Raw genomic sequence first — 9,936 nt, forward strand, 5'->3', positions numbered from 1 at the left:
TCCGTGATCAGCACGCCTACTGCAATACCATAGAAGAAGAAGCAGATGGCGAACCCTGGTTTCATGATATCAAGGAATATCTCAGAATGGGGATATATCCAGAACATGCCTCTGGAGACCAAAAAAGAGCCCTTCGGCGTTTGTCGAATGGTTTCTTCCTCAGTGGAGGAGTATTGTACAAAAGAACCCCGGATTTGGGGTTGTTGAGATGCATAGATGCCGGGCAGGCAACGACGGTTATGGCGGAAGTACATGCCGGAGTTTGTGGGCCACACATGAGCGGATATGTATTGGCAAGAAAGATCCTTCGAACAGGGTGTTATTGGCTAACCATGGAACACGACTGTATCACTTTCGTAAGGAAATGCCATAAGTGCCAGATACATGGAGATTTGATTCATTCTCCGCCAACAGAGTTACATACGATGTCAGCACCCTGGCCGTTTGTAGCATGGGGCATGGATGTCATTGGGCCCATCGAGCCAGCAGCGTCCAACGGTCATAGGTTCATTCTAGTGACCATTGATTACTTCACCAAATGGGTGGAGGCTAAAACCTTCAAATCGGTAACCAAGAAGGCGGTGGTGGACTTTGTTCACTCCCATATCATCTGCAGATTTGGGATCCCAAAAGTGATCATTACGGATAACGGCGCGAATCTTAATAGCAGCCTGATGAGAGAGGTGTGCCAACAATTCAAGATTACACACCGCAATTCCACCCCATATCGTCCCAAGGCGAATGGAGCAGTCGAAGCAGCCAATAAGAATATCAAGAAGATACTACGAAAAATGGTGGAAGGGTCCAGACAATGGCACGAGAAATTACCCTTTGCTTTGTTGGGGTACCGCACTACCGTCCGGACCTCCATAGGCACAACTCCTTATTTGTTGGTGTATGGAACTGAGGCCGTGATACCAACGGAGGTCGAAATTCCATCCCTCCGAATTGTCGCTGAAGCCGGGATTGATGATGATGAATGGGTAAAAGCTCGATTGGAACAGTTGAGCCTGATAGATGAGAAAAGATTGGCAGCAGTGTGCCATGGTCAACTGTATCAGAAGAGAATGGCAAGAGCATATAACAAGAAGGTGCGCCCCAGGAAGTTTGAGGTAGGGCAGCAGGTGTTAAAGAAGATCCTCCCACATCAGGTCGAAGCAAAAGGCAAATTCGCCCCAAATTGGCAAGGGCCTTATATCGTGACCAGAGTATTGTCCAACGGCGCTCTGTGTTTGACAGATATCGAAGGTAGATGTGTCGACATGGCTATCAATTCAGATGCAGTCAAGAGATATTATGCGTAATTTCTTTAATTATGGCAATTTTTGGTTTATTTGTTTGTATTTGGCATTTGATGGATAATGAGATGACGGAGGCAATTCTTTCTTCTATCCAAACACTGTTTAACCCTTGCTTCCCCCTTTGAGCCTTAAGTAATCCTTTCATACCCCTCTTTTGGAATCACTAATGGAAAGGACATGAAAAAAAAAAAAAAAAAAAAGAGAAAAGAAAAAGAAGAAGAAAAAGAAGATGAAATCATAAAGAAATACAAAACCGTGGGAACTACGTTTGACCTGATTCCTCAAAGAGGATACGTAGGCGCCTCACGGCTCGGTCATAGTATGCATCATAATAAATATAGGATGCATAATGTACATAGTATGCATAATAGACACAGCGTGCGTAATGCACGTAGCACAACATAAAAGTAAAAAATAAATAAATTCCCCAAGCAAGAAAACTGGGGCAGAAGTTATGTTTTAAGTTCCAACAAAGGTTTGATTCCAAAAGTTGTAGCACATCACCCTCCAAGTTGTTTTCATTTTTTTTTTTTAGCCTTCCTTCAATCCCACACCAAAACCAACATCGACATCCAAAAGACCTCCCGATCAATGTTCGAGAGATGCCAAATCCGGCAAATAAGGCCGAGAATGATACACCGATCCCCAGCAAAGAAAAGGATCGTAAGACTGGGAATGAGTTGATAGTCAAAAGAATCTCCAGAAGAGAGGATCATATCTACAACACCCCGATTCCTCGAAAAGAAATAAAATGAGAGAGTCTCATCGGTGAAAACCTTCACAGGCACCGAGAGGCGATGTAAGATGAGGGAAATGAAATGAGAGAGTCTTATTGGTGAAAACCTTCACAGGCACCATAAGGCGCCGGGAGATGAGAGAAAAGAGAGAGTCTCATTAGTGAAAACCCCTCGAAGGGCACTATGAGGCGACAAGATAGAGCAGCGAAACCTACCACATTCGCAACAAGATGAACATCCATTTATCATCCCCAGCAAGTCAGCCCGTCGGACAAATCAATTGATACAAATAGACTGGGTCGGGAATCTATGGTGCATGTCATGATCACGGGGACCAGTTGTGTCATCCAGATAAGTTCTTTTGATTGTCTCCTCCCACAAAAGATTGGTTCAGAAAGATTTTCTCTTTTCCATATCTTTATTTTCTTTTCCTAAAAAAGTGTTCTTTAAAGGATTTTTCAAAGCTTACTACCAGAAACCGAAGGGAAATTCACCCAATGCAGGGTAATACAAACAGTCTTAAAAGGCCGGCCCCAGGCGATGCAGGGACTGTGCTCGGAAATGTTGGAAGAAGTAAGCTCCAAAGGGAGTGGTTTCGGGAGTTAGAAGCAGACTCCCACATCATGTGTTTTAAAAGAAAGCAGAAAAGGGGATAAATTGAAAACCATATCCCCAGCAGGCTAGAGATCCCCAACAGGCAACTTTGCCTGCCAACCAATTATGGGGACAAAGAGCAAGAAAAGGGGAAGAGAGAAAAATGGCTCGCCAGAAAGGCACCCTCTACCCCCACGATTAAAACTGACTAAAACCTTTTGTCTTTTGCAGGAGAGCAAAGAATTGATGACGGCAACAAGATGCAATGCCATGGAAGTTACCAAAAACCGGGGCAGAAAATTTTCTGCCGATTGTCGAAAATTTTCTCGGAAGAACGGGGAAACAATTGGAATACTTTTAAGTTCTAGGTCGCCCACCAGTATAATGCGGGAATACTTTTAAGTTCTAGGTCGCCCACCAGTATAATGCGGGAATACTTTTAAGTTCTAGGTCGCCCACCAGTATAATGCGGGAATACTTTTAAGTTCTAGGTCGCCCACCAGTATAATGCGGGAATACTTTTAAGTTCTAGGTCGCCCACCAGTATAATGCGGGAATACTTTTAAGTTCTAGGTCGCCCACCAGTATAATGCGGGAATACATTTAAGTTCTAGGTCGCCCACCAGTATAATGCGGGAATACTTTTAAGTTCTAGGTCGCCCACCAGTATAATGCGGGAATACATTTAAGTTCTAGGTCGCCCACCAGTATAATGCGGGAATACTTTTAAGTTCTAGGTCGCCCACCAGTATAATGCGGGAATACTTTTAAGTTCTAGGTCGCCCACCAGTATAATGCGGGAATACATTTAAGTTCTAGGTCGCCCACCAGTATAATGCGGGAATACTTTTAAGTTCTAGGTCGCCCACCAGTATAATGCGGGAATACTTTTAAGTTCTAGGTCGCCCACCAGTATAATGCGGGAATACTTTTAAGTTCTAGGTCGCCCACCAGTATAATGCGGGAATACTTTTAAGTTCTAGGTCGCCCACCAGTATAATGCGGGAATACTTTTAAGTTCTAGGTCGCCCACCAGTATAATGCGGGAATACTTTTAAGTTCTAGGTCGCCCACCAGTATAATGCGGGAATACATTTAAGTTCTAGGTCGCCCACCAGTATAATGCGGGAATACTTTTAAGTTCTAGGTCGCCCACCAGTATAATGCGGGAATACATTTAAGTTCTAGGTCGCCCACCAGTATAATGCGGGAATACTTTTTCTAGGTCGCCCACCAGTATAATGCGGGAATACATTTAAGTTCTAGGTCGCCCACCAGTATAATGCGGGAATACATTCAGCTCTAGATTTTGGAATCAGTCACCCCACCTGAAGACGGAAGGTTACGACAGAGATCCCCAAACGGGAAACAATAAAATCCTCAGCACCAAGAAGCAGACAACTGCAAAAGCAAGCGCACATTCAAAGGGAAGAAGGAACGCGTCTCAAAAGAGCAGTTTGGGAACGCTATGGCATGCCCAACATAACAATTCTGATGAAAAGCCATACCACTGAGGAAACCATTGAAAGATTTAAAGAAGAAAGTCGTATCCCCAGCGGGTCAAGCAAAGTGACGAAAACTGGCATTCAAACGTCAGCGAAGGATCAGCATCATCTCCAAGTTCACAAAATACAGGCGTCAGAGGAAAGCATTAGCCGACAAGAAAGCAAGACAACAAGAACAAGTGGGAGATAGATGAGACCTCATACTCTAGCTTAACTTCTTGTTTTTCCTTTTAGAGCAATGTAATAGGGAGATCGGTTGAGCAGTAGCATCCTACAGCAGCATGCAACAGCGCACAACAACAGCAAGCAATACAGTCACATGGTAGTCCCAGCTACCAAAATTTCCCGAACTACATTGACCTGATTCCTGTTCAGCCCAGGATATGTAGGAAACCTCCGAAGCAAAGGTTCGGTCAAATCTTTTTCAAAAATGCTTCACACGGAGTATTCGGACGGGCAAAAATCGCTCGCTTTATCTTTGCGCGAAAACCCTTCGTGTCTCCGTGCAAAGAGGGGCAGCTGTAAGCACGTGATTTTTGCTTTACGGACATTCGCTCCAAAAGAAAATAAAAATAGTGACAAATGGCTTCGTTGTACAATTGTTCGAGTTTTCATGTGTTGTTAGTCACTTGTGGATCTGTCCATTCTTTTTTTTGCATTTAATCATTAACAAACAAAATACAAAATATATGTATTAGGATGGTTAAACCATAATTCGGTCAGTAAAAGAAAATTCAAAAAAATATATATGTGCACCGTTCGCCCTAGGCTTTTAGCTAACCTACGTAAATATTTTTGTGATAATTGTGTTAAAATGTTGCATTGTTGTTTAAATCCGTTACCTTATTATTTGTTATTTTTATTTTGTTTAAAAGAAAAGAAAAAATAATAAGAAAGAAAACAAAAGCAAAAGAGTAGGGAAAATCGGTTTGGGCCAAGAAATGAAACAAAATAGGCCCAAGACCAGGACACAGATCCAGTCCAAACACAGGCTGCCCGGACACGTCCCAAACGACGTCGTATCAGCGCCTCAATCTGAGCCGTTGATTCATGGCAATCAAACGGTCCAATACAGCCCCTGCTAAGTCGAAACGACGTCGTTTCAGGCAAGTTAATCTGGGCCGTTCATTCCCATTGATCCAACGGATCCAGGCCTTCCTCTAAACCCGTCAACATGACCCGATCCAATCCCCTACCCGGTCATAACCCACTATCATCTCCCGAACGACGTCGTCCCTCCTCAATGGTTAGATCCTGGCCCTTGATCTCAATTGATCCAATGGCCAGGATCTAAACCCTCAATACATATATAAACCTAACCCCCTTACCCCACGCCCCAAGCCACACCCCCCCCTCGGCCACTATTCACCATCTTCCCCAGGCTCCCTTTCCTCTCAAACCCTAGCAGCCTAGGTTTCCCACCATAAGCCTGGCAACCACAGTTCCGATGACCACCAAAATAACACCCCCGATGCACCCGACCATCCTGAACACGAATCCACTAACCACAAGCCTCGAATCACTTCCGTTCGTCTCGAATCTTCGTTTGAAGATTTGAGTCGAACCTGGACCTATGCCAAACCACCCCATCTTCATGCTAGACACTCTCCTGACCTTCCTCGTGACCAAACCAAGCTTGGTTTGGTCCGAATCCACCCACAACTCCCAAAAATCCAGATCTGGAAATCCAGACTTCTGAAGCACATGCACCTGGGGAACCCGGCCAGTTTTGACATAGGTTTGAGGTCTAATAGACCTTAACCAAGGTGTTCTCATGTGAGAACACCCTGATTAAGGTTTGTTCGGCCTCAAAGGTTCGAAGTCGAGTTTGATTTGGGTCTGTTTGGTTTAAACATTTTGGTAAGTTTTCCGTTCTTTTGTTTTATTTCCAAATAAGTTGTCAGCATATCTCTTTGTGTTTGTTTGTTATTTTGTTACTTCTTCCAGATTTCTTTCATCTCTGTTAAAGACCCTTTATTTGGTCGATTGTCTTCTGTTTGTTCTGAATACACTCTGTGATAAACATGATCGTCAGTTAGATTAATCGTCAAAGGAACTAATTCATATAGGCCCAGTAATTTAATAAAAGTTGTCTGATACCCTTTAGGTCCCCGAACGTGTTGTTTATATGAGCGACTGATTATTACCTGCTATAATTAGTATAGTCGACTCGATAAATGTCGTCGATTAGTTTTCTATAACTAATGGATCGAAGGAGCTAGGAGTTTCACATAACTAATTAAACTCGGACACTGGCTGGATGACCTAGTAATGTTTGAAATGGTCTGTTGGCATTATAAAAATGACTAAAAGGGTTCAGTCTAGGCAGTCCTGAGTTCGAGTTTTCATCAGTGCAAAAATGCCCTAATGCTGCAATAGGCAGGGGCAGTAATAATCAAGGTTAACGGGGGTATTCTGGGGTGTTTAAAAAGAACAGAAGTAATTAGTTTAAGTGAGCTGACAAAAAGGGTACTAACTTAGGATTAAACTAATACCAATGGGGGAACAAGACACAAGGGTATGGGGGCTCAAAATGAATAAACAAATGAGCCCATAATTCTGGATTAAACAAAACCAGGCGTGGGGAATAAAGGGAGCTGACACCAAGCATGCTGAGCATGGGCTTAAAGAGTATGGGCATTCTGCCAATTGGCAGGCAGGGCAGCTCAGCTGTAATGGTGCATTTGGCCTATAAATAGGCCATTTGATAACTAAAACAGGGGCTGAAGTTTAAGGGTCTTAGGCTGGACTTTTAGCTTTCAGAGAGGGAAAAACAAAGGGCTGGAAAATTTGTAGTCTAAAGAGAGGTCTGGTGAGTTCAAAGAAAACTGAAAAACATAAGTTAGTTTCCAATAAACACTGCAACCAAACACTGCCTGAAAGTTGTATAAGAGTGCATATTGGTCAAGCTGTCTTGGCCAAGTTCTTGGTTTGCATTGGTTGAGCTGTTTCTGGTTATTGAATTGGTAGTGTTGCTGCATTGAATACTCTGTTTGCTGTTGTTTCATCTTTCTTTTCTGGGTTCATTGGTTTGGTACTCGACTATTGGTTGTTCCTCTTTGTTCTGGGAAATATTGTTGGTTCATCATTCTGCCTCTGGGACTGTTTGTTTGTTGCTCGACCACTTGTGAGCTCCATCATTGTGGCTGGTTGTTGTTGCTGTGTTGTTGGTGTTTATCTGCTGTTGCTGTATTTGCTGCATACTACTCAGCTGACCATTCTCCTTCTTCTTTTTCTTTGCTATACCAGGTACACGATTAATAGTGTCAATGTAACTTGAAAGTTGAGCATGAATATAAAAGAGAAGAGCTGAAGATGTTTATTTCATACATAGACTGTTATATTAAACTTCATGTAATGTATAATAGCTTACTTTCTTGTCTAGATACTGAAGCTAGCCTGCATGCCTAGTAGATATCAATGTGTGGTGATAGAATGTTAGTTTGTATATATGGGTTGATAGATAAAAGTATTCCCAGTGCAATAGGTTGTACCTAGGCTTTATCTAATTGCGTTTAACATGTCTTTAAATGCATAAAACCGTCCATGTTAGTTAACTTCATTTCCTTTTGATAAATTGCCTCCTTATAATTGGCGAACCATTGCTTTAAAATAAACAGCGCAAGTCTGCACTTCTCAACCTCACGAAGGTCGAGCCCGAATCAAACGAACCCAGCAGGCTTTCATCAGAAAGGCAGCGGCCCAGGCCCAGCCGATACTATGTTGGCTGGGTTTGGGCCCATAATGACCGATTAGCTGCCCACGTGCATGGCCATGTTTTCTGATTTTGCGCAAGCACTCGGAATTCTGTTATAGATAAACTCGCAATCATGTAATTAATTAGGACTGTCTACCGTTTTCAATTGATAGAGACGAACACGACAAGAAACGTAGTTGCTATAGGATGTCCTTTTAAAATAAGAACGAGATGAGCCTCGATGAAAATAAACAAAACACGCAGATGCGGGGCCCTTGTTAAATGTAAATCATTGAAGCATTTAGTTTCCCGGACGGGTTGTTTAGCAAATCTCACAACCCTCCTAAAATAACAACACGTTAGTCTCTTTAGGACACGCTTTAATAAACCTTACCTTCCTAAACTTGGGTGCACATTTATGTGACCCAAATCCAAATCTCGACGGATTCGAAATGTGTCTCTAATCACGGGTACATTGATTGTGACGTGGTTCGAGGTGCGTGTCCATGACGTTGCAAATTCATTTCAAAAAAAAAAGAAAAAAAAAAGGAATGAGATGAGCCTCGCCAAATAAAATACAAATTGCGGGGCCCTCAGTAAATATTTGCTTTAAAAATTGTTTAGACTTCGGGATGGACCGTTTAGTAAAATTCCACGGTCCTACCCAAAATAAATACGCTAGTCGCTTTAGGCGCGCCTTTAATAATTTAATTTCCTTAAACTCGGGTGCACATTGATGTGACCCAAATCCAAATCTCAACGGAGTCAAAGTGTGTCGACGACCACGGGTACATTGATTGTGACGTGGTTCGAGATACATTTTCACAACGTTGCAATTCTTGATAAAAACAGTAAATGATAAAAGCGGTTAAAAGTTAAATTTTGCACATAAGTTCACACTTGTATGAAATCAGATAATCAAGCCGAATATAACAGTTGAGCGACCGTGCTAGAACCACGGAACTCGGGAATGCCTAACACCTTCTCCCGGGTTAACAGAATTCCTTATCCGGATTTCTGGTACGCAGACTGTAATATGGAGTCATTCTTTTCCTCGACTCGGGATTAAAATTGGTGACTTGGGACACCCTAAATCTCCCAAGTGGCGACTCTGAAATAATTAAACCAATCCCGTTTCGATTGTCCTTTACTTGGAAAAAACTCCTTTGCGCCCATGCGGGTGCGGAAAAAGGAGGTGTGACAATTATAATATTCTTCAATTGTTTTTTCAAAAATACGAAATTGAATTTAAACTTTCAAGCCTCAAAATCCTCAATTTCAACTCCTTTAAAGGCTTTTAATTAGCATAATCGATCTCAATCATTTTCAAGGCAAATAATAAACATAATCAAATAACGGTATTAACAAGGCGTTGTGTAAACCTAAAACTACCCGGACATGGGCATAATTAGTAGAACCGTACAGACTCTTGTCACCTTCTGATTTAGTATTTGCACTTTTTTATCTCTATTTCAAAACTGTTGTATTTGTAAGCGTTTTAATAAACTAAGTAGAGTTATGACTTCTAGTACCGGTTTTGGGATTCCAAGTTTTGTATAAAGGCTTCTATTTCGAAATTCTCAGATATTAGTTAAATATTGTTATTACTTCAGTTAATCTTAGGCTTACCAAGTGCCTAAGACAATGTGCCATCACAACATGCTACGGAGAAAAATTTCGGCTGTGACAGTTATTACTGTCATTATCTTGTTACATTTGTGTTGTCGTTATTTTGATTTGGACTGTATCTTTCTGAGCTCGTCACTTCTTTCAGACCAAAGTAATTCTTGTTACTTATTGAGTATATTGGGTTGGTTGTACTCATACTATACATTGCAATTCGTGTGCAGATCCAGGTACATATGGACTTAATGGTTGGTTGAGTGGTGATAGTACATATACGGAGACCTCGAGGTATCTGTGATTAAGCCCGCAGACCTTGAATCTCCTTTCTTTCACTTTACTTCAGTATGTTCTATCTTCGTTGACAGTTATACTACAATTTTAGACTATATTAACATTAGTAGCGCATGTGTTCGATGACACTAGGATTTCACGATTCTTATAGTTGAGTTGCAATTATTTTTATCAGTTATTTATGT

This window comes from Nicotiana sylvestris, chromosome 4 (assembly GCF_000393655.2).
Source record: "Nicotiana sylvestris chromosome 4, ASM39365v2, whole genome shotgun sequence".
Lineage (NCBI taxonomy): Eukaryota > Viridiplantae > Streptophyta > Magnoliopsida > Solanales > Solanaceae > Nicotiana > Nicotiana sylvestris.